The 26,306-nt window shown below is 41.9% G+C and overlaps 1 protein-coding gene and 2 long non-coding RNA genes across 4 annotated transcripts in view; 2 read left to right on the top strand and 1 right to left on the bottom strand.

The window, feature by feature from the left end:
- Nucleotides 1-26,306, top strand: part of SUGCT (succinyl-CoA:glutarate-CoA transferase) — a 1,636,615-nt gene that overhangs the window by 1,149,965 nt on the left and 460,344 nt on the right. The window lies entirely within an intron of this gene.
- Nucleotides 9,636-10,360, bottom strand: LOC134929011 (uncharacterized). The gene is made up of 3 exons (XR_010178206.1): nt 10,292-10,360; nt 9,953-10,030; nt 9,636-9,864 (listed from the first exon to the last, which is right to left on the bottom strand). It is a non-coding gene; the product is annotated as an uncharacterized LOC134929011 (long non-coding RNA).
- LOC134929010 (uncharacterized) lies at nt 15,009-15,733 on the top strand. The gene is made up of 3 exons (XR_010178205.1): nt 15,009-15,077; nt 15,339-15,416; nt 15,505-15,733. It is a non-coding gene; the product is annotated as an uncharacterized LOC134929010 (long non-coding RNA).

Genomic DNA, 26,306 nt, shown 5'->3' with positions numbered 1-26,306 from the left:
ATGACATTCTTAAATTTAGATACGGCAAAGTATAGTATGTCTTTGTTTTCTTTAGTTTGTCTTAATACTCTTGGATTTAACATATAGTTACTTTTGTACATACCTTTTTTTATGAAAATGAATATTATAAATTAACTTGTTTTATACAACAGTCACCATACGTACATATCATAAGGGTAAGGAAATAGCTTAGGAATATGCTTCTTTAACTGTAACCTTTTTATCTTTAATGCATTATTCATTCATTCATTCATTCATTCATTCATTGAGAACAAAGAGCATCAGCAAACAAGTTCGCTGTCCTTATATCTTGATATGTTACACTGGCTTGTTTTTACTGTTATTGCATTACAGTTGCTCGAAAAACCCAAGAAAACAGATTATGCAAATAGAATAAGTGTAGTACTCTTTGAGTATGTACACGTGGCCAGATCAAACATGACCAGGAATAGCAAACTGCTTTCTGATCTTCTAAACATGTCAGGTGATCAAGGAAGGAAATATAATACTAATAGCAACAGAAACAGATCTGCATGTAGTAAAGTCCCCTTTGCCAGGGGATTTTTAAGAGATGATGTGCAAGATCAGTGCCTGTTGCCCCCCCCCCATGCATACTCTACCTCGCAACATTCTACTCCGGTCAGAGGAACAGTGTGTGCATGGTGCCAGGCACACAAAAAGGGACTGTGGTCATACTACATGGGGACACCATATCTTGGGTTTGTCATGTCACTCCAGGATGCATGCCAAGACCTTCCCCAAGACCAGCCACTTTAATGCATTCTGGCATCCATCCCAAATGGAAAAAAGGTAATTTTACTTAGGATGGAGGGTCAGTTCCCTTAATTGGTCCTGTCCCACCACAATCAGTACAGTTCGCTTACTGTGCTACATTCTTCTACCTCCTATTTCCTTTATCTATAATTTTATATTACCTATTATATCATATTACCTATTATATTACCTATATTACCTATGTTATATTACCTATTATATTACTATTACCTCTACCTGCTGAAGTGTAAATCTCTATTGCTACAATATTTGGCTGGAGTCTGGAATGTTGGCATCTTCTTTGGAATAGATTTAAGTGATGTTTACCTTCACACGATGAGTAACAAGTGAACACTGTAGACTTTCTCTCCACCAACAAACCAATAGCCCTCACATTTAATAGTCCTCTTTCTCTTCTTCTAGCTCAACCATTAATTTACTAACAACAGTTTAATACAGAGAACCTCCTTTGCATTATTAATCACCTATATATAGATTAATAGCCATTACCAACCCTGAATTACATGAAAACATTTGAAATTAATAAAAAGAGACCTCCCATATGCTAGTGCCAGTACTATATACAGTAAGTAGCTCCCACAATACATTTTCCAACCAGCCCAAATGTTAAATCCATAGCCACATGGTTAATAGGCCTCCCTATCCTCCACTGAACCCACAATTATATATATATATATATATATATATATATATATATATAAACATTTACATTTTATAAATAAACCATTCCAAACATTAAATTTATAGCGTGCAAAAATAAATAGGCCAATTTCCAATAACATGCCCTGATATTAAATTAAAAGCATTCACATTTAATAAATATACAGTACCTGTTCCTCCAAACAGTCATGACAATAATTATTTTAATTTAATAAATAGTTCCCCGTATCCCTAAACTTAGCCCCGCTTTCAATTAATAGTCCTGATATGACCAGTGCATTAACTAAACAGCACCATTACCTTATCTTAAATCAGTAGGCAACACCTTGATGCTACTGTTTAATTAAATAGCCCATGTATCAAATAAATTGTCCATATCTAAACACTACCAATAAATGAATGTATCCAACTCACTATAAAAAGATTATCCCTGACTCTTACCATTGTATTATACATGCTACATTTCAGTGGCAGACTCTTCAGTGATATGATGTTAACTGGGGAAGGCAGGCAGGAAGTAATGGATCTGTAAGATCTGTGGAAGTATAGATTAAAGTGGCTGGTTTTCGGGAAGGGTTGTCATTCAGTGCAGGGCTGGAGGGGTGTTTTGGGGCAACTGAACTGTTCCTGGACTGTTTTGGTGGCTGCTGGTCCACCCCATGTGTGCAGAGCGGGCCCATACTGTAAGTCAAGGCACTGATGCTGGGAACCCCCTCCTTCTTGGCCCATGTGTACTACACACCCTGTATCCATGAAGATATGCCACTGACCCTTATACTGTTTTTGTATTGTTGAGAGTTGCAGCCATCTGCGAGTCGGCCTGGCTGGATCCATGCAGCAGTTTAAGCGCTACACCCATCTAAGTACTTGGAGTTTTCAGATTTCCAAGTTTTCATTGGTACAGGTTACATTGCAAACACTGGGCACATAATGTCACTGAGAGCAAAACATAACTGTAATTACTGCTATACTGTATGTCTACAATTTAGAGCACCATGAGCAGGTGCTGGGCCATTTGGACCTATAAGCTACATCACTTTATTTCACCATGTTTATAATCTTATTGTGCACCCTATTCCGCTACAGTTGCAGTTTTGCTTAAATTACAATGATAAATAATGTGACTTAGGGCACTACTATGGGGCATAACATCAGCTAGGGCACTATTATGGGGCACAAAATTAACAAGTGCTGCTTAGAGGTGTCTCTCTCGAAGCAATGGGACAGGGGCCCCTTCAAAATAATGCAATGGGGCCCACAAAGTTATGGCTACGCCCCTGTCCATAAATCATGCTGACTAATCTTATTGCTCATTTTAGCATAACATACATTATTGCATAACATACATTATTCATTTTATGCTTCTATGACAATGGCACTTGTGGCTGCGTGTGCTTCTGACTGCATAACTATCAGCAGGCCTGCCTCAGATCTTCCATTTATAGTGAAAGTCATCGGCCAAACAGTTGCAAAACAACTGGAAACTCATCTGTCTTTTACTGACATCTACTGTATGACACATTCCAGTAAGTCTTTGGAAAACCGCACAGCACGGAATCAGCTCTGATTCTTACATTTAGCCGCTCACTAATTATAAGAGACAGGGGGGATTGTTCCATCTCTTCCACCTTCCTGTATTATTTCATACCCTAGGTCAGAGGTCTTTAACCTTTTGTAGCCCATGTAATGCAATTCCTAACATACTGTATAACCAGTTGTGAGCCACATAGATAACACAAGATCAATCAATAAAACACCAAAAGTAACTATTTCACTTATTTTACAACTAAAACACGTTGTACCCAATTGTATTAAAGTTACACTTCCATTGAGCCGTATTTTCAGTACTTACAGTACAACTTGAATTTAATGAGGTAGTCGTCTTTTGAGGTTTTAGGACTTTTGCTTTGGCTATGAATGTGTAAACACCTCACTTATGCTGTGTCAGATTTAATAGGAATAAAATTTGATTTTTAAAGATTGGATGGATAACTTTCCCTCCAGAACTTTCTGGAGTTCTAATATTATTAATGGTATGTTTTGCTATGAATCGTGTCTACACTGCCCCTCTTGCTGCGACGCAAAGCCACAAATCAAGCATTACATTACTACTTGGATCTGAAACATATAGTAAATGTATTGCAAGTATACTAAGTGTAGAACGTGATCCACTGCAGGAATTGCTCTTATCAGAATTTTAAATAATCTTAATCAAATTTTCCAACAAAAAATATTGATAAAAGGAGGGCCCTGACTTTTGTACTTTATATACAGTATTAGATGCCCACAAATAAGCTGATTCAGCCAGTTAACATGAACTGGATATATGTCTGGTTTAGGTACATGCATGTGACCACAATTCTATTGGGCACAGTTAGTATCATCTGAAGAACACACTCATGGTCAGCCGGCTGCCATTGTTCAAATACAGTTTAAGATAGTTGGCAATCACAATTAGACATTCAGGATTATATCTTGTTCTCAGACTTTACACACTGGGATTTTAGTGCAGGTTTATAGGATTCACAATTGCAGCATGCCTAGGCACCATAATATCCACATTGGTTGGTGATTACTCTTGCAAGATACAGATACAATAGAGACAGCTCCTTATCTCTTCCTCTTGTTTATTTTACAATACAAATGTAGCCACCTTCATCTATCCCACATTTGCAGGAGATATGCTACCCACAAAAACTTAATTGGTGGTCTGTCTATTCGCATCCTGGATGAGGCTGACTACATCAGTACATTCAGCACACGGACCTTTAATAGGTAGTGTGTTGGGAAGTATAACTGGTTGCCAATCATCTGGTCGACATGAGAATGTTGATAGGGTTGGCCTGCTCAGCATGTCAACAGTGACCATGTTGATATTCATCATGTCAACCCGAATGATATGTCAACATGACAAATTGTTGACAAAGTATCCCTAGTAGTCAAATGACATCTCACCTGTTCTCATCGGTAATAATTGTGAACCTGTCGACATTTTGAAGATGTCAACCTAGTGCCCATCAACAGTTTCAACCATGTTGACGTTCTGATGTTCCGCTGATAGACGGAACCGGTGTACTGATGATGCGATTATTATATTGTTGCATTCTATTCTGTCTCATTTGGAAGAGAGGAATGCCTATGCTAGGATATTATTTGTTGATTTTAGTTTGGCCTTTAACACAGTGATTCCTGTGTCTTTGACGAACAAATTATCTGTGTTAGGCCTTGATAGTTTTACTTGTAATTGGATTTTAGAATTTTTGACAAATCGCCCACAAATGGTTAAAATGGGCAGTGTTAGGTCCGGGGAGGTGCTGATAAACACAGGTGTACCCCAGGGCTGTGTTCTTAGCCCCTTTTTATATTCATTGTTTACTAACGACTGCATGTCAGCAGATGCATCTGTCAAGATGATTAAGTTTGCAGATGACATTGCTATAGTAGGCCTAATTAACGGCGATGATGAGTCAGCTTATAGGACGGAAGTTGCGAAGTTAGTTGGTTGGAGTAATGAAAATCATTTATTTTTTAAATAGTGGGAAGACTAAAGAACTGATCGTGGACTTTAGGAGAGGACAGTTGCAGAAATTGCCAGTGTTTGTTGGTGACCAAGCAGTAGAAATGGTTGCTTCATTCCGTTTCCTGGGCATCCAGATTTCGTCATGTTTGACATGGTCAGCGCACTTGCAATTGATAGTAAAAAAAGCACAACAACGGCTTTTTTTCCTGCGACGCTTAAGGGCAGCAGGTGTTGGTGCGCAGACCATGTTAAATTTTTATAGGTGCTCGATAGAGAGCATCCTGAGTTATGGTATTGTGACATGGTATGGTGGCTGTACTTTAAAAGATCAGTGTGCATTAGAGAGAATTAGGAAAACTGCTAGCAAAATCATTGGCATGCCGTTGCCTATCTTTGATGAGGTGTATAGACGCAGGGTTTTAAGTAAAGCTAGGAGTATTTGAATGTGAGCATCCTCTTGGTGAGTTTTTTGTTGAACTCCCGTCCCGAAAGAAGTTTCGTGCTTTGCTAGCATGGACCAGTCGGTTCAGGATTAGTTTAATTCCATTTGCAGTACAGATGCTAAATGTATGATTGTATTATTTTCATGTTTTGTATGCTATGACTGTGTTGCTTGCTACTTGGTGCTATTTACTACTGTAATTTCGTCTGTCAATTGTTTTGGCTGATGACAAGAAAACTTAAAACTAAACTTGAAGTGTGGTGTCGACCTTCTGAACATCTTTGCTGATGACTATTCGACCAGACACCAAGTATGGAGTCTGTTGCAACTAGATCATACAGTAATACTGGAATTATCTGTTGTAATCATAAACATTCTAATACGACAGGCATGATAAAAAATGTAAAACTTCTATTATTAAAAATGAGTTAATTTTAGAAAAATTATAAGTGATTTTTTTCTTTCATTTTTATATTCATTGCTGTGTAACTGCAATGCACAGTCTGACATTGTTAGAGAATCAGATATGTACTATCAGTGCTTTCGTGGGATTCAGTGTTGGACTGGGGCATGAAGGGCCCACCGAGGGAATGCAATGGTGGTGCCCATGCTTAAGGGGTTTGGCAAGTCACCGTGGGGTAAGACCAAATTTACAGGAGCTTGGATAGCCATTAGAGACCATGTACCTGACCCTCTAACTGAGTAACGGATTGGATCTGACATATTGGCGGTCGGGATGCCGGCGGTCAGAATACCGACTGCAGCATCTCAATGATGTGAATCCCGACAGAGGCAAGGTAAGTATACTTACCTTTCCCCAATGCCCCCCTAACTCTGCCTAAACCTAAGCCCCCCCTCCCCTGCTCCTTAACCCTAACCCTCCCCGGTGGTGCCTAAACCTAACCCGACCCCCCCCCCCCCTGCAGCCTAACCCTAACCTAACCCCCCTCCTGGCAGCCTAAACCTAACCACCTCCTCCCCACAGCCCTGCAAACACTTGTTTTGGGTTCTCAGTGCTGGGATTGTGATCCTAGCCGAGATGCCGGTGCTGGCTTTCCGAGCAGTGTTGGGATTCCAGCGTCGGTATTTCGACTGCAGGTATCCCAACTGCCATGATCCTGTCCGTATCCCAGAGTCACAATGTATAATTGCACTCTCTGGAACCTGATATAGGATAGGGGTAGGGATCTCAGGCAGTGGGTCCCACCAGTGATATCCCCTGTGCCCCTGTAGCCCATTCTGACCCTGGAGTGATTAGTATTTTTGCTTGCATGGCTGTTCTTTCCAAGAGATGAGGTGAGGCAAGAGACTCATCTCAAGACAGTGTGATAAAGACCAGGCCCTTAGACCCTTCCTCTTGACTCTTCAATACAGTATGTATCTGATCCCCATCCTATCACTTCAGTAATGGGACACTCAGGTATGGACCATGTGAGATTTGGAGAGAATTAAAGGGTGGAGTATTTACAGTATGAATCACCCTCTTTCTCATGCAGTTAGTGGCCAGAGACCATAGTGATGGAGTGGCTTTGGTAGTGTTCATGTGCTCACTTATGCAGCAGAAGAGGGCTGAATGCTTCTTGATGTTGGCATTAATTCTGGTTCATGGATTTATCTGTCTGGCTTTTGTATGTTCTCCCTGTTTTTGGATGTGCAATGTTTTTCTTTCAGAATCTATACACACCATAGTACATGGATCTTCAACCTGCGGCCCTCCGGCTGTTGTAAAACTACACATCCCAGCATGCCCTACCTCAGTTTTATCATGCCTTAATAGCAAAACGGTGGCATGCTGGTATGTGTAGTTCCACAGCAGCTGGAGGGATGCAGGTTGAAGACCCATGATCTAGTAGGTCAATGTCTTTTCATCCCATTGTATGTACCTGTGTTAGAGAAATTAGTTTACGGTCTCTACTGGGACAGTTAGTGATGTGCATGAAAACCATTATCTAGCTGAACAGAACTGTAGAATATGTTGACTTTATATTAATAAAGCTTAATAATTAGAATAAATACAGTAATAGTTAATGGTTCTCCCTGTTCAAGATGGTCAGTCTATATACACTAATAACTGGTACCACAGGTCACATCTTACATGCTGTGAATAGTCACATTTTTCAACTGAGAAAGCAAAAGGCAGCCTTTGAAAATGATATATTGATTTGACACTAAGCTGCCCTATTAGATATGCTTGTTATTGTCGATGACACGAACATTCAAGAACATTGTACACTTTTGCCTTTATCTCTTTGCACTTTGCTTTCTGACAAATTTCTCACACCCATTTGCACAGAGCACTCACGATTCTTACCATCGAATAAAAGGATCATTTTCAAAGCCTTTCACTTCATGTCAATAGCGAGATTAAAACGTGACACAAATACCTGTTGCATACTTTCTTTAAACCTGAGCCAATGGAACAGCAACTGTCACGGGAAAGTTCTTTTCATCTCACATCATACAGCACTTTAACATGAAGGGTGTGTTGATGTAATCCAATTTCTGATCTGCAGAGGTCAGTGACAAATGCACTTCTCCTGTAATAGGCACATTGATTCTTTTATGTTAAAAGTTTTATCACAGAGCTTCATATCATTTGAATCACACTTAACTTGATGATAGTGAGGACACTTGTACCTATGTATATAGTAATGGCAAAATTTCCTCCAAATAAAATAAAAACAAATGTACAGTATAAGGTCAACATATACATTTTTCACGAGACCCAAAGAGACATAAGTGAAAGTTTAAAAATTCAATTGTGCACCTGGAAGTCTACAACTTAATTCATGTTATAGGTTGCTAATGACCATAGGTGTATCTATAATGGATGCAGTGTGTGCGGTGCTCATGGGCTCCTGGGTCCAAGGGGGCCAACACTGCACACCCTGCACCCATGTTCAATGAATTACCTTTCCAGAGTTCGGCGTCAGTGCCGCTACTGCAGCAGAAATCACTTGGAAAATGGTGTGACAGCCATTTTCCAGGTGATTTGTGCATACACAGTAGAGATTTGTCACCGGGAACGTGGAGGTTATCATGTTTTCGGAGACCTGTGCACGCGAAAAGTTTACTGCACTTCCGAGAGGCAGGGGCTTCGCAGAGAGTGCACACAGGCACTGTCTTCTCTAAAACCATCGCTAAGGACATACAATTACCATGATGTTCTGAGAAGATGAATGGTACAAACAAAATGAACAGGAGGATACATTTGATGGTTTGGTTTTAGAGCTTTGTTAAGGAAGCAATAGACATTTGTTATGTGTGTCTTTGAAGAAGTGATGGTATGTGTTTATTACTTTTTATTGAAATGCCAAGCATACTTCTAACCAAAATATTTGAAATTATTTGTACTTTTTGCTGTCTTAGCTGTTCCATTGCATTACACGTGTCATGAAAACCATTTTTTTTTACTCTATTCTAGAATTAGAAATAAACCTAAATTGTCACATAAAGTAGTTCAGAGAGTTGGAATTGCTAGTAAATGTGATCCTTTAAATATGATTATGTTACTTTTTAACTGATGTTCCCAATAGCTTTAGCTGTATTACTGCAGTAGGGCAAAAACAGTTTTAGCAACATTATATCCACATTGTATTTATTCAGGAAAAATCATTTACTAATGGGGAGAAAAAGAAAGAAAACAAGGGCACCTCCTAGTGCAATAACGTATCAAACTCCACCAAATATTCAATAGAAAAAATGGTCCTGTACTAAAATTTAAAGTGTATCTAATACTTTAGATCATACATGTCAAACTCGCGACCCACAATGCATTCTTTTGCGGCCCAAGTCTACTTTTGTTAAAACAATGGAATGTGTCCCACCACCACCAGATGAGCTACTGTTGGCCTGTCTGCCGTGCTCGGAGCTTTTCTTCGATCGGGCAGCTTTCACTGTTCTGCACATAAGATAGTGATGGAGATGGGGAAATGTCCACGGGGGGAGCTGCTGAGCATGCCCGGCTGCCTTTGCAAAGCTCTGCCCCCTGCCGCTTCCCGCCTGCTTAGTGCCATTAGCCCACTTTATTGCTTTTATTGTACTGCTGCTGGACTTTGAAACTAAGAAGCACCCTTATTTTCAATCTTTAAAATATATACTGTATGTGTGTGCGCGTATGTGTGTGTGTGTGTATATATATATATATATATATATATATATCTAAAAAATTCTCATGGGAGCTCAACCACTTCAGATTTCACATACAAATGTGTTTATTTTAAAATAATTCTTTAAACAGTAAAAACTGTACTCATATAAAAGTTTCAATAAAACATACACATGACTTTACATTACAAATGGACAGTATAGACAAATATTTATCTTGATAATTTTTGGTAATATCCACATCTATTTCTCAATGAAGCGTTCAGATGTATGTTCAAATCACAAATGCGTGAGTGCCCAACGCGTTTCGTCCTTACAGGACTTCATCAGGGGACGCAATCTGAGTGGTAGTTAGAAAGAGGGTGATATACCAAATGCTATTTACATTTATCACAGTCTTACTACATTAAGATCATCTACTTACATACCAATGAGATCAAAGTTTGTAAGATATCACCTCCAACTTTTGCCGTGGGTGTATATAAAAATTCTCACAGATAAAGGATCTAGAAATGTCACCATTAGAATTGATATTAAATTACAGTGACCATATATATTCACAATAGAATTAGTAAACATAATCAAGGAGGAAGGAACAAACAAAATGGAGTAGTGGAGGAATAGATGCAATATACTCTCTATCAATGGGTATGATAATTGCTCAATTAATCACAAATTGAGTGCAATTCTATGTTACTCATTATTCAAAAGCAGAATAGATGGTAATTATTCCATTATATCATAGACATTCAAACAAAGCTACTCACATTCCAATATTGGTGTCTATCATAAAAAAGTTCATCAATGTATAAACAGAAGAAAAATTGCTGTGACAGTAACCTATAAATTGGAAATACAGACAATAATATGTATGGATAGGTGAACTTTACCAGCATAAATTATAAGCTACAGATTGTTATTTACATTGTATATTGGAACCTAACTATACATAACATTCATTATGCGAATAGAGTTAATCCCTATTATTCTTATATATACAATGTCATTGCACTATTTGTGAGGGACCATGGTGAACCAAATCGCTGATCAATAATATCTTTATATGCCTAATTATTCATAATATCAATTTGCACTTTTATATATTATGAAAAGGCAGAGTTTTGACAGCCATTATAAGTTCAAACAATGCCTTAGTATATTAGATGAGGCAAAGCTTCACATCCATTATAGGTCCAAATAATATCTTAGCATATTTCCTTACAAATTGACACCCCTGTTGTTTACTTCACGTTGTACTGCACATTATTATATAATAAATCCTAAATAGTGAAAGTGATTTAATTCATAGAAATTATTGCTATACAAAAATGAGGCTACAACCGAATAAATTTAATTAATTTATAATAGGAGGAACATCTTAGGCTCACCTTTTTAGTTGAAAATAGACCAATCCTATTTAAAATAAGAATATTGTGATAGACTCAAATGAGTCAATACCCTGAAAGAGAAATTTATCCATAAATATGGGTTCTTTCTCCAATATATCAAAAAATGTCTGTTAGTCATGATATTTACCTTAGTATTCTCTCAGGATTCTCATTCACAGCTCAAGTGCTAAATGGAAACTGGGGCTGATATTTATACCTCCTCCCCAATGACCTCATTTCCTGTTTGATATTTATCTTATTTAGTTTAATTTTTAATGTTTCCTTCTAGCATTCAATCTGTTAACAGTGATAGCATTACTGACCAGTGAGTCAGTCATTCGAGGATTTCCACAGGAAAAGGGAGCTTTGAAATCCCTGAAAAATGACACTGATTTGGTCATTAAAGGGGCGGATAAGGGTGGAGCAGTTGTATTGCAAACCAAAACGGCTTACCTGAATGAGGCATCTAAGATACTTTTTGATGGGCAGACATATATGGAATTACCCAACAATCCCACCTCATTATATCAGGAGGAGCTATATATATTACTTTCTAAAGCCCTGAAAGACAATTTAATATGTAAGGAAGAGTTCGACTATATGTTTGTTAAACATCCAACAGTTCCAAATTTTTACCATATTCCAAAAATTCATAAGAGTAAGACTTCACCACCAGGAAGGCCCATAGTGGCTGGGATTAATTCCCTGACGGCAAATTTATCCCATTATTTGGACCTGAGATTGCAGCCCTATGTATTAAAAATGAAGTCATATCTTAGAGATTCCACCAGTGTATTGCAAAAGTTAGAGAGCATAGAGTGGTCTAAAGAATACCAATGGTTAACTGTAGACGTACAAGCATTGTATTCATCTATACCACATAGTAAAGGTGTAGAAGCTGTAGAATTAGTTTTGTCAAATGACTCTAGTCTATCCCAAAAAGAAGTACGGTTTCTATTGGATAGCATAATGTTCATTTTGAACCATAATTTTTTTGAATTTGAGAATAAATTCTTTTTGCAACAACAGGGCACGGCGATGGGGACCAAATTTGCCCCATCGTATGCCAACTTGCTCATGAAAGCATGGGAGGAGATTTATATATACGATTCCGATTTTGAAGTTAATATAATATTCTACCAAAGATATATTGACGATCTCCTTTTCATTTGGAAAGGTGATGAACATAGTATTAATGGATTCATAACATTTATACAGTCGAATGGTTTTAATTTGAAATTTACTTTTCAGCATAATCCAATAAGTATTGATTTTTTGGATTTAACCTTAACAGGGGTAGAAGGTAAAAAAATAATAACGAAGACCTTCTTTAAGGATGTTGACGCCAATAGTTACATCCCCCAAACCAGTTGTCACTACCCTGCTTGGAAGAATAACGTACCATATGCGCAATTTTTACGGATAAGGCGCAATTGTACCAACATTGATGATTATTGGGAACAGGCCACTTTAATTGGAAACAGGTTTATAGAAAGGGGTTATAACTCAGACTCCATTGAGGCAGCAAAGTCTAAAGCTTCTTTGCAAAAAAGGGATTTAATGCTATGTCCCAAAAATAAAACCCAAACAGATCAAAGGTTCCGTAGACCTTTCATTACACAATTCAATCAAGAAAACGTAGCCATCAAAAAGATTCTAAATCGACATTGGGGTATACTTTTAAAAGACTCTGTTTTGGGCCCTTCCCTCCCTAAAAAACCAGACCTGGTATTTAGAAGAGCAACGAATTTAAAAAGCATAGTGGCACCAAGTAAGTTGTCAAGGTTGCATTCTTGTATTAGAAAGGAAAATAGTGATATCATACCCACTAAAGGGTGTTTCCCATGCTCTAGGTGCATATGCTGTAAATTTATGGACCGTAAATCATTTAGTATGGAATTCGAGTCAGGGGGATGTTATAGATTGAAACACTTGGTTAATTGCAACACAGAGTATGTTGTGTACAAGATCTCTTGTAGTTGTAGTTTTACCTACATAGGAAAGACAAAAAGACCAACCAAAATAAGAATTCAAGAGCATATAAGAAATGTGAAAAACAGGTTTCTTTCCCATAGCCTCCCAAGGCATTATGCCGAGAAGCATGGTGCGACAGTGACGAGGGATAACTTTTCATTTACAGTATTAGAACATATACCAGTAGACCCAAGAGGTGGAAATAGGGATTTGAGATTATCTAAACGTGAAACATACTGGATTTATATGCTCAACACATTAGCCCCCAATGGCCTTAATGAAGACGTGGATATTGTCTCTTTCCTTTAAGTCCTTAATTCACCATTCTCCACATTCTATATCTAATATGTTTCATGTTTTTAGTATAACACTCCCTATTTAATGGACCATATTTAATGGGGCTCAACTATATATTACAACTGATTTTATGATTTGTTATCAGATCATAGGTTGAAGATTAAAGCATGATACATTAAGATGTTAAGTTGCCAACTTGTAACAATTGTAAATGGGGGACCATGTTGATCTGAACTGCCTTATTTATGGCTGTTGTTGTTGTTTTCTTATATATAAGTCTATTTATGGCTGCACAGTCAGTTAGATAATTATGTTATAGGTTAAAGTTAGAATATATCACAGAGCACATTAATGAGGTTAAAATCATAATAACATTATTAAAATATTATTAGATTAATATATCAATAAATCATATAGATTAACAACATAATTAAACATCACAAATCACATAATTAATTGTTAAATTACCATCACTGGAAGCACAATATTGATTACTGTTTATTTTTAATGAAGGATTTTCATGTGGCATCAGTCCCTCTATATAATTTTTCATCACTAAGTAAAACAAGATGGTTAAACACTTTAAATAAATTTATAAATCAACCACTATCCACTAAGTAAATAGATCGCATGTGTTATTAGATCAATATGATAATGGAGTAGCTAATGATGGACTAGTTGGGCGCCATTAAGCTATGATTATCCGTTTTAACAACTTTAATTTGAAGCAGCAGCCAGTAGAACGCACGCCGGCATAGATTTAATATGTGTGGAACGCATACCGGAAACCGGAAGTAGCGTCTATGGAACGCACGCCGGAACCGGAAGTAGCGGAGGTGGAACGCACGCCGCCGGCGACGATGGAACGCAAAAGCGTTCAACATCATTTTAATAGAAATATCTAAGTCCATTTCAGTTGTCTTTTAAATCCTCGAATGACTGACTCACTGGTCAGTAATGCTATCACTGTTAACAGATTGAATGCTAGAAGGAAACATTAAAAATTAAACTAAATAAGATAAATATCAAACAGGAAATGAGGTCATTGGGGAGGAGGTATAAATATCAGCCCCAGTTTCCATTTAGCACTTGAGCTGTGAATGAGAATCCTGAGAGAATACTAAGGTAAATATCATGACTAACAGACATTTTTTGATATATTGGAGAAAGAACCCATATTTATGGATAAATTTCTCTTTCAGGGTATTGACTCATTTGAGTCTATCACAATATTCTTATTTTAAATAGGATTGGTCTATTTTCAACTAAAAAGGTGAGCCTAAGATGTTCCTCCTATTATAAATTAATTAAATTTATTCGGTTGTAGCCTCATTTTTGTATAGCAATAATTTCTATGAATTAAATCACTTTCACTATTTAGGATTTATTATATAATAATGTGCAGTACAACGTGAAGTAAACAACAGGGGTGTCAATTTGTAAGGAAATATGCTAAGATATTATTTGGACCTATAATGGATGTGAAGCTTTGCCTCATCTAATATACTAAGGCATTGTTTGAACTTATAATGGCTGTCAAAACTCTGCCTTTTCATAATATATAAAAGTGCAAATTGATATTATGAATAATTAGGCATATAAAGATATTATTGATCAGCGATTTGGTTCACCATGGTCCCTCACAAATAGTGCAATGACATTGTATATATAAGAATAATAGGGATTAACTCTATTCGCATAATGAATGTTATGTATAGTTAGGTTCCAATATACAATGTAAATAACAATCTGTAGCTTATAATTTATGCTGGTAAAGTTCACCTATCCATACATATTATTGTCTGTATTTCCAATTTATAGGTTACTGTCACAGCAATTTTTCTTCTGTTTATACATTGATGAACTTTTTTATGATAGACACCAATATTGGAATGTGAGTAGCTTTGTTTGAATGTCTATGATATAATGGAATAATTACCATCTATTCTGCTTTTGAATAATGAGTAACATAGAATTGCACTCAATTTGTGATTAATTGAGCAATTATCATACCCATTGATAGAGAGTATATTGCATCTATTCCTCCACTACTCCATTTTGTTTGTTCCTTCCTCCTTGATTATGTTTACTAATTCTATTGTGAATATATATGGTCACTGTAATTTAATATCAATTCTAATGGTGACATTTCTAGATCCTTTATCTGTGAGAATTTTTATATACACCCACGGCAAAAGTTGGAGGTGATATCTTACAAACTTTGATCTCATTGGTATGTAAGTAGATGATCTTAATGTAGTAAGACTGTGATAAATGTAAATAGCATTTGGTATATCACCCTCTTTCTAACTACCACTCAGATTGCGTCCCCTGATGAAGTCCTGTAAGGACGAAACGCGTTGGGCACTCACGCATTTGTGATTTGAACATACATCTGAACGCTTCATTGAGAAATAGATGTGGATATTACCAAAAATTATCAAGATAAATATTTGTCTATACTGTCCATTTGTAATGTAAAGTCATGTGTATGTTTTATTGAAACTTTTATATGAGTACAGTTTTTACTGTTTAAAGAATTATTTTAAAATAAACACATTTGTATGTGAAATCTGAAGTGGTTGAGCTCCCATGAGAATTTTTTAGATCTGTTCTCCATTCTTTGCCTTGTCTGACAGGAGGCACTTCTCAGTGGTGCGAGCTTTATAGTTTTTAGCGCAAAAAAGGGGTACTTTATTTCTTGGTTATATATATATATATATATATATATTTATTTATGCACCCTTACAAGAAGCAGGAGGGTGCTCAAATAGTAATTCTACTAACTAATTTTTCACTTACAGACAGATTTATGTGTATATAAAGCAGTAGTGTGCGGTGAGGTCAGTGGCTGGGGAGGCACTGGCAGCTAACCATTCCCCCCCCCATAGAGTGGGGAAAAAAAAAGTGTAGTCCCCCATACATTGCTAAAACCAGCACCAGGCAGAACCAGCCAATGCTAATGCCTTAGCAGAGGAGACACCTGGTATCGGGTCCCCCTGCCATAACATTAATCTGCCCCCCCCCCCAAACTAGTCAGCTGGAATTCCTCGAAAGTGGGGACCCCCCAAACAAAAATGGGGTCCCCCCTCCCGAGCAATAGCTAGCACTTGGCTGATAGCCCAGTGCTATGCCCCACACCGCAGGTTGCAGTTGGTGCGGGTTCATTGATAATATTGTTCTTTACAGGTGGCCTACAGGTCCCAGCAAGCCTGCCCCAGCATGCTGGCACTTGGAGAACCACAAGTGCTAGCATGCCCAGACATAAAGGGCCCGCTGGCACCTGTAGTCCACCTGTATAGAAAATATTAAAATAAAAACACAACACTATCTTTAAAAAGATTATTAGTCAGGGTCTTCACCTGGTAGCGTCGACCTTTAAGCTCTTTTGCATGGCCGCCACCTCCCCAGGGCTTTCGGCTACTTCACCTGGGGGGGGGGGCGCCGCCTCCTCCACAGGGCTTCCAGCGTCTTCCTCCGGCGTCTTCACCTGGGGGCGGCGGCGGCCGCCCATCCAGGACTTCTGGCGTCTTCTGTCTTCAGGAGCTCTTCTCTACTCCTCCTCCGCCGTCGGACTGACGCGCCGCTGCCTCACGCTGACTTATATAAGTCAGCCGGAAGGGGCGGGGTGATGACGCAGTGAGCCGTGATTGGCTCGCGGTGGCCATCTTGAATTTAAAAAATCTTACGCTGAGGAGCCATTTTTGAAATTGGTACCGCTCCGCTGCCAAACTCTGCAGAATGGGCTGCCGCTAATACTCTCACCGCTGTACACACCTCCCGCCGCCTGCACCTCCGCCGCCACCGCCACCCGCACCTCCGCCGCGCCCACACAGTGATTCACAGCGGATCCAGTGACAGATCCACTGGCCAATCACTGTGGCCTCACTGACAGGGGCGTGCTTTTATGGGTTGAAAGCACGTCCCTGTATTAAAGTGGCACTTCTAATGGTGCCGCTTTCCCATGTATTTTCAATGGGCTTTTACTGCCCATTGCTAGGCCCCGCCTGCGCCCGCCCCCAGCTCCCATACCTTTCCACGATCGGTGCCTCCCAAACACATTTAGACAGGGATAATGATTAGATTAATATAAAGCAGATACTTATGACACAGAATATGTGTCATAAGTATCTTCTTTATATTATTTTAATCATTAATGACAGGGGAGACACTGCCACCCCTTACTGCACGTCCCTGATATAAAGTATGACTCAGAGTTCTATTAAGGATCAGATGGGGAATTTGCATAAAAACTTCCAAAGGATCATATGGATGATATTAAAAATATTGCAATAACCTTAATATAATTTCTGTAAATAACATTGAAAACTTGTTAGGGTCTCCTGCCCTGTGCTGCCACGTCGTCATGGCAACCGGGAGACAAGTGCTAGTGGAGTAACCTGAGCGCAGCTGATACTCCGGTTCGGGTCTTTTGCTGTGCAGTGGTTATAGGCTCTGTGCACGGCAGGGGATCCGGTGCTGGTTTTTGTGCTCACAGTCTGTGAGGTCTGAGTGGGGCGTGGACAGCACCTGCTTTATAAGGCCTCTTTTCAGGGTAAGCAGATGCTGCTGAATTCTCTGTTGGTTAGTCAGTTCATGAAAGTTAGCCAGTACTGTGTAGCTTTGTATTTGTTTGTTGCTTACTGCAAATAGGCCTGGGGATTTGGTATTACACTCTGCCAATCCAGACCTAGCAGTAAGACTGGAGTCAGTCGTTTAGCTTGCTGGGGTTCTGTTATTACTCTGTGAACTTAGCAAGTTTGCGGCTGTATTCTAACACTTGCCTGTCTAATCCTGTCTCACTGTGCTAGGTGTCAGGGGTCAGTTTAGTGGCAGTAAGCTTAAACCTGTGCACTGCAAGTGAGAATCAGGATTGTGGAGGCTCTCCTTGTGTCTATCATTCCATCTCTGACCAAGGAGTTTACTGCCACACCCGTTGGTAACCCTTTAGGGTTTTGCTGTTGCCCTTAGCAACAGCATTTCGGGTTCTCTACGTATTAAAACACAACATCTTGCTTTTTACATCTGAGCAGTTCTAATACAAGGGAGATACCCAGTTCCTTAGCCTCTGGGCTTCTCTGTTCACTGTGTGTGTATTTTGTTACCCTATCACCTTCTGTGTACGTTATGTCATATTCCCCAGTTTGTCTGTGAGTCCATTTGTTTTGCATAACAGTTCAAACACCAGTACATTCCTGCAGACACTGGAGTGCATAACAGTTCTGACACTAGTACTTTCCTGCAGGCACTGGTGTGCATAACATATTCAGCAGCCTAATACTCCTGTTGAAATTTTGTGGGAATATGGAGCATACCCCTCAAAATACGTTGCAACAGGTGGTCGATCAGGTGCAGGTCCTGACTCGGCAATTTAATGATTTGTCCATTAAAATGCACACCTCCCAGGCTGCTGGCGGAGCTCCCGCAGCAGCAGCACCTGCAGGGGTTAAGGAGCCGAAAGTAAATCTCCCGGATCGTTTTTCTGGAGATCGCTCGCAGTTCTTTTGTTTCAAGGAGAGCTGCAAGCTATACTTCCGGCTTAGGCCTCAGTCTTCTGGGTCGGAGATTCAGCGGGTGGGCATAGTGATTTCCTTGCTACAAGGAGACCCACAGGTCTGGGCATATGGGTTGCAGCCTGACTGTCCGTCGCTTAAAAGTGTTGATGCTTTTTTTACGGCACTGGGCATGTTGTATGATGACCCTGACAAGACGGCCTCAGCCGAGGCTCAGATTTCGATCCTTAAGCAAGGGCGAAGGCCAGTTGAGGTTTACTGTACGGAGTTTCGGAGGTTGGCCCATGATACCCAGTGGAATGACCCAGCCCTGAGACACCAGTACCGAAGAGGTCTTTCTAACCAGATAAAGGACCAACTGGTACAATATCCCTTGCCTGATAGCTTGGATCAGCTCATGCAGTTATCCATCCGGGTGGATAGACGGCTGAGAGAGCGTAGGCTTGAAAGGGAGACTGAGATTTCCTTCCTTCCCAAGGGAACCTCAGACTCTGAGGAATTTTCTGAGGAGCCTATGCAGATTGGGGCTACCCGCCTCTCCTCGCGTGAGAAGACGCGGAGGAGACAGCAGGGGTTGTGTTTGTACTGTGGGAATAAAGGTCATGTGGTAGTATCATGCCCAGAAAAGCCGGAAAACTTCAGGGCCTGAGGGTGATGGGAAATATCCTGTCAGGCCAGAAGTCAGAATTTCCCAAGAAGACTTTTATCATTCCGGTGACCTTGAAGATCCTCGGTCAAACTGTCAAGACTGAGGCCTTTGTGGACAGTGGGGCCGACGGGGTTTTTATGGACCGCCAATTCGCCCTAAAACACTCTGTTCCCTTAGTACCCTTGGCATCGGAAATTGAGATTTGTGGGTTAAACGGGGAACCATTATCCCAAGGTAAAATTACCTCTTGCACTAGCCAGATTTCTTTGTTTATTGGAGCCACACACTCTGAAAAATTGTCCTTTTATGTGACTGTCTGTACTTTTGCCCCATTGGTGTTGGGGTTACCCTGGTTAAGGGCCCACAATCCTCAATTTGACTGGGTCTCTGGGGAGATTCTTAGTTGGGGTACTGATTGTTTCAGGAGTTGCTTGAGCCTTCCAGTCAGGCTCTCGCAGCTAAGTTTGCCAGGATTGCCAGGGTGTTATGCAGATTTTGCGGACGTGTTCTCCAAAAAAGTTGCAGAGGTACTACCTCCCCATCGCCCCTATGACTGTGCCATTGATTTGTTGCCAAATGCTAAGCTTCCCAAGAGCAGGTTGTACTCCCTGTCACGTCCTGAGACTCAGGCTATGGCAGAGTACATTCAGGAGAACTTGGCTAAGGGATTTATCAGACCTTCACAGTCTCCAGTTGGGTCGGGGTTCTTCTTCGTGGGTAAAAAGGACGGTTCGTTGCGACCCTGCATCGACTTCAGGGAATTGAACCGTATCACGATTAAAAACTCATACCCACTGCCTCTCATTTCGGTCTTGTTTGACCAGCTTCGTACTGCCACCATTTTTTCTAAGATTGACCTACGCGGTGCGTACAATCTAATCCGAATAAGAGAGGGGGATGAATGGAAGACTGCCTTTAATACCCACTCAGGGCATTATGAATATTTGGTGATGCCTTTTGGGCTCTGTAATGCCCCGGCAGTCTTCCAGGATTTCATGAATGATGTGCTCAGGGAATATTTGGATAGATTCTTAGTTGTATACTTAGATGACATCCTAATCTTCTCCCATTCCCTGGAGGAACATCGGAAGCATGTACGCTTAGTCCTCCAGAAACTCAGAGACCACCGGCTTGGGGCGAAGCTGGAGAAGTGCGAATTTGAAGTTCAGCAAATCGCATTTCTAGGATATATTATCTCCCCAGAAGGTTTCCAAATGGAGGGTTCCAAGGTACAGGCAGTCCTGGATTGGGTGCAGCCCACTAGTTTGAAGGCGCTTCAGCGTTTCCTGGGCTTTGCGAATTTTTATAGACGATTTATCGCTGGATTTTCGTCTATAGTGGCGCCCTTGGTGGCACTCACTAAGAAAGGGGCGGATGTTGCTCACTGGTCTTGTGAGGCTAAAGCGGCTTTTGCCCGTCTCAAAAGGGCATTTGTTTCGGCCAAGGTGCTGCGACACCCAGATCCAGAGCGTCCTTTTGTGGTGGAGGTGGATGCCTCTGAGATGGGTATTGGGGCAGTGCTTTCTCAGATGGGAGTGTCTGATAATCGCCTTCATCCCTGTGCTTACTTTTCCCGTAAATTTTCGCCTGCCGAGATGAATTATGACGTGGGTAACCGGGAATTGTTGGCTATTAAGGATGCACTCGAGGAGTGGAGACACTGGCTTGAGGGGGCTAAGTTTGTGGTCTCAATTCTCACTGACCATAAGAATCTGGCATATTTAGAGTCAGCGAAGCGTCTCAATGCCAGGCAGGCACGATGGGCTTTGTTTTTTGCTCGCTTTAATTTTTTGATAACATATCGCCCTGGGTCAAAAAACATCAAGGCTGATGCGCTCTCGCGGAGTTTTGCTCCAATCCAGGAGACCACCGAGGAGCCGTTGCCCATTGTTTCCCCATCATGTATTAAAGTGGGCATTACCCAGGACCTCTTATCATTAGTCCTTAGAGCACAGGAGCAGGCTCCTCCAGACCTTCCGGTAGGTCTTTTGTTTGTGCCTCCTAGGTTAAGACAGCGAGTGTTCCTGGAATTCCATGCCAAGAAGTCGGCAGGTCACCCGGGTATTGCCAGAACTCGGGAGTTGCTATCTAGGGCGGTGTGGTGGCCCTCGGTGGCTAAGGATGTGGATCAGTGGGTTCGGGCATGTGACATCTGTGCCCGAAATAAGACTCCTAGAGGGGTTCCTGTTGGCCCATTACATCCACTCTCTATCCCATCTAAGCCATGGACCCACATTTCAATGGATTTTGTGGTGGACTTGCCCAAATCCTCGGGATGACAGCCATCTGGGTTGTCGTTGACAGGTTTTCGAAGATGGCGCACTTCGTTCCACTGGTTGGGCTGCCATCAGCCAGACGCCTGTCTGAATTATTTATGCTGCATGTTGTGCGTCTCCACGGGTTGCCACTTGATGTGGTCTCTGACCGCGGATCCCAGTTTGTGGCCAAATTCTGGAGGGCATTTTGTTCCGATCTCCAGATTTCTGTCAGCTTGTCGTCAGGCTACCATCCGCAGTCTAATGGGCAGACTGAAAGGGTGAACCAGTCCTTGGAGCAGTTCCTCAGGTGTTATGTCTCCAAGTGTCAGACTGACTGGGTTGCTCATCTGTCCATGGCGGAGTTTGCCTATAACAACGCGGCTCACTCTGCTACAGGGATCTCTCCCTTCCTTTGTGTGTATGGGCATCATCCTAAGGCCAATTCTTTTGACCCCCTGGACTCCACGCCTGGTGGTTCCTCTGTGGTTTCGGTCCTTAGAGGTATTTGGCGGAAAGTGAAGAAAGCCCTTGTGTCTGTGTCATTAGTGACCAAAAGGGTTTTTGATAAGCGGAAAAGACCCTGCAGCTTCAAATTAGGAGACTTCGTCTGGTTGTCTACCAAGAATTTGAAGTTGAGACAGCCATCTCATAAGTTAGGGCCCCGGTTCATCGGCCCTTATAAGATCACCAGGGTTATCAATCCGGTGGCATTTCAGTTAGATCTGCCCCGTTCTTTGGGTATCAATAAAACATTTCATTGTTCCCTTTTAAAACGGGCGATTAGTAATCCTTCTTCCAGTGGAAGACCTTCCCCTCTTCTGATACATGGCCAGAGGGAGTTTGTTGTTGAAAGGATTCTTGACTCCAAGGTGGTTCGGGGTCGGCTGTCATTTTTGGTGCACTGGAAGGGGTATGGCCCGGAGGAGCGGTCGTGGGTGCGCAGTTGTGATCTTCATGCCCCCAGACTGATACGCTCTTTCTTCTCGCAGTTCCCCGATAAACCCGGTGGTAGGGGTTCTTTGACCCCTCGTCAGAGGGGGGGTACTGTTAGGGTCTCCTGCCCTGTGCTGCCACGTCGTCATGGCAACCGGGAGACAAGTGCTAGTGGAGTAACCTGAGCGCAGCTGATACTCCGGTTCGGGTCTTTTGCTGTGCAGTGGTTATAGGCTCTGTGCACGGCAGGGGATCCGGTGCTGGTTTTTGTGCTCACAGTCTGTGAGGTCTGAGTGGGGCGTGGACAGCACCTGCTTTATAAGGCCTCTTTTCAGGGTAAGCAGATGCTGCTGAATTCTCTGTTGGTTAGTCAGTTCATGAAAGTTAGCCAGTACTGTGTAGCTTTGTATTTGTTTGTTGCTTACTGCAAATAGGCCTGGGGATTTGGTATTACACTCTGCCAATCCAGACCTAGCAGTAAGACTGGAGTCAGTCGTTTAGCTTGCTGGGGTTCTGTTATTACTCTGTGAACTTAGCAAGTTTGCGGCTGTATTCTAACACTTGCCTGTCTAATCCTGTCTCACTGTGCTAGGTGTCAGGGGTCAGTTTAGTGGCAGTAAGCTTAAACCTGTGCACTGCAAGTGAGAATCAGGATTGTGGAGGCTCTCCTTGTGTCTATCATTCCATCTCTGACCAAGGAGTTTACTGCCACACCCGTTGGTAACCCTTTAGGGTTTTGCTGTTGCCCTTAGCAACAGCATTTCGGGTTCTCTACGTATTAAAACACAACATCTTGCTTTTTACATCTGAGCAGTTCTAATACAAGGGAGATACCCAGTTCCTTAGCCTCTGGGCTTCTCTGTTCACTGTGTGTGTATTTTGTTACCCTATCACCTTCTGTGTACGTTATGTCATATTCCCCAGTTTGTCTGTGAGTCCATTTGTTTTGCATAACAGTTCAAACACCAGTACATTCCTGCAGACACTGGAGTGCATAACAGTTCTGACACTAGTACTTTCCTGCAGGCACTGGTGTGCATAACATATTCAGCAGCCTAATACTCCTGTTGAAATTTTGTGGGAATATGGAGCATACCCCTCAAAATACGTTGCAACAGGTGGTCGATCAGGTGCAGGTCCTGACTCGGCAATTTAATGATTTGTCCATTAAAATGCACACCTCCCAGGCTGCTGGCGGAGCTCCCGCAGCAGCAGCACCTGCAGGGGTTAAGGAGCCGAAAGTAAATCTCCCGGATCGTTTTTCTGGAGATCGCTCGCAGTTCTTTTGTTTCAAGGAGAGCTGCAAGCTATACTTCCGGCTTAGGCCTCAGTCTTCTGGGTCGGAGATTCAGCGGGTGGGCATAGTGATTTCCTTGCTACAAGGAGACCCACAGGTCTGGGCATATGGGTTGCAGCCTGACTGTCCGTCGCTTAAAAGTGTTGATGCTTTTTTTACGGCACTGGGCATGTTGTATGATGACCCTGACAAGACGGCCTCAGCCGAGGCTCAGATTTCGATCCTTAAGCAAGGGCGAAGGCCAGTTGAGGTTTACTGTACGGAGTTTCGGAGGTTGGCCCATGATACCCAGTGGAATGACCCAGCCCTGAGACACCAGTACCGAAGAGGTCTTTCTAACCAGATAAAGGACCAACTGGTACAATATCCCTTGCCTGATAGCTTGGATCAGCTCATGCAGTTATCCATCCGGGTGGATAGACGGCTGAGAGAGCGTAGGCTTGAAAGGGAGACTGAGATTTCCTTCCTTCCCAAGGGAACCTCAGACTCTGAGGAATTTTCTGAGGAGCCTATGCAGATTGGGGCTACCCGCCTCTCCTCGCGTGAGAAGACGCGGAGGAGACAGCAGGGGTTGTGTTTGTACTGTGGGAATAAAGGTCATGTGGTAGTATCATGCCCAGAAAAGCCGGAAAACTTCAGGGCCTGAGGGTGATGGGAAATATCCTGTCAGGCCAGAAGTCAGAATTTCCCAAGAAGACTTTTATCATTCCGGTGACCTTGAAGATCCTCGGTCAAACTGTCAAGACTGAGGCCTTTGTGGACAGTGGGGCCGACGGGGTTTTTATGGACCGCCAATTCGCCCTAAAACACTCTGTTCCCTTAGTACCCTTGGCATCGGAAATTGAGATTTGTGGGTTAAACGGGGAACCATTATCCCAAGGTAAAATTACCTCTTGCACTAGCCAGATTTCTTTGTTTATTGGAGCCACACACTCTGAAAAATTGTCCTTTTATGTGACTGTCTGTACTTTTGCCCCATTGGTGTTGGGGTTACCCTGGTTAAGGGCCCACAATCCTCAATTTGACTGGGTCTCTGGGGAGATTCTTAGTTGGGGTACTGATTGTTTCAGGAGTTGCTTGAGCCTTCCAGTCAGGCTCTCGCAGCTAAGTTTGCCAGGATTGCCAGGGTGTTATGCAGATTTTGCGGACGTGTTCTCCAAAAAAGTTGCAGAGGTACTACCTCCCCATCGCCCCTATGACTGTGCCATTGATTTGTTGCCAAATGCTAAGCTTCCCAAGAGCAGGTTGTACTCCCTGTCACGTCCTGAGACTCAGGCTATGGCAGAGTACATTCAGGAGAACTTGGCTAAGGGATTTATCAGACCTTCACAGTCTCCAGTTGGGTCGGGGTTCTTCTTCGTGGGTAAAAAGGACGGTTCGTTGCGACCCTGCATCGACTTCAGGGAATTGAACCGTATCACGATTAAAAACTCATACCCACTGCCTCTCATTTCGGTCTTGTTTGACCAGCTTCGTACTGCCACCATTTTTTCTAAGATTGACCTACGCGGTGCGTACAATCTAATCCGAATAAGAGAGGGGGATGAATGGAAGACTGCCTTTAATACCCACTCAGGGCATTATGAATATTTGGTGATGCCTTTTGGGCTCTGTAATGCCCCGGCAGTCTTCCAGGATTTCATGAATGATGTGCTCAGGGAATATTTGGATAGATTCTTAGTTGTATACTTAGATGACATCCTAATCTTCTCCCATTCCCTGGAGGAACATCGGAAGCATGTACGCTTAGTCCTCCAGAAACTCAGAGACCACCGGCTTGGGGCGAAGCTGGAGAAGTGCGAATTTGAAGTTCAGCAAATCGCATTTCTAGGATATATTATCTCCCCAGAAGGTTTCCAAATGGAGGGTTCCAAGGTACAGGCAGTCCTGGATTGGGTGCAGCCCACTAGTTTGAAGGCGCTTCAGCGTTTCCTGGGCTTTGCGAATTTTTATAGACGATTTATCGCTGGATTTTCGTCTATAGTGGCGCCCTTGGTGGCACTCACTAAGAAAGGGGCGGATGTTGCTCACTGGTCTTGTGAGGCTAAAGCGGCTTTTGCCCGTCTCAAAAGGGCATTTGTTTCGGCCAAGGTGCTGCGACACCCAGATCCAGAGCGTCCTTTTGTGGTGGAGGTGGATGCCTCTGAGATGGGTATTGGGGCAATGCTTTCTCAGATGGGAGTGTCTGATAATCGCCTTCATCCCTGTGCTTACTTTTCCCGTAAATTTTCGCCTGCCGAGATGAATTATGACGTGGGTAACCGGGAATTGTTGGCTATTAAGGATGCACTCGAGGAGTGGAGACACTGGCTTGAGGGGGCTAAGTTTGTGGTCTCAATTCTCACTGACCATAAGAATCTGGCATATTTAGAGTCAGCGAAGCGTCTCAATGCCAGGCAGGCACGATGGGCTTTGTTTTTTGCTCGCTTTAATTTTTTGATAACATATCGCCCTGGGTCAAAAAACATCAAGG

Source organism: Pseudophryne corroboree, chromosome 5 (assembly GCF_028390025.1).
Source record: "Pseudophryne corroboree isolate aPseCor3 chromosome 5, aPseCor3.hap2, whole genome shotgun sequence".
NCBI lineage: Eukaryota > Metazoa > Chordata > Amphibia > Anura > Myobatrachidae > Pseudophryne > Pseudophryne corroboree.
This window is presented reverse-complemented; position numbering and strand designations above follow the sequence as displayed.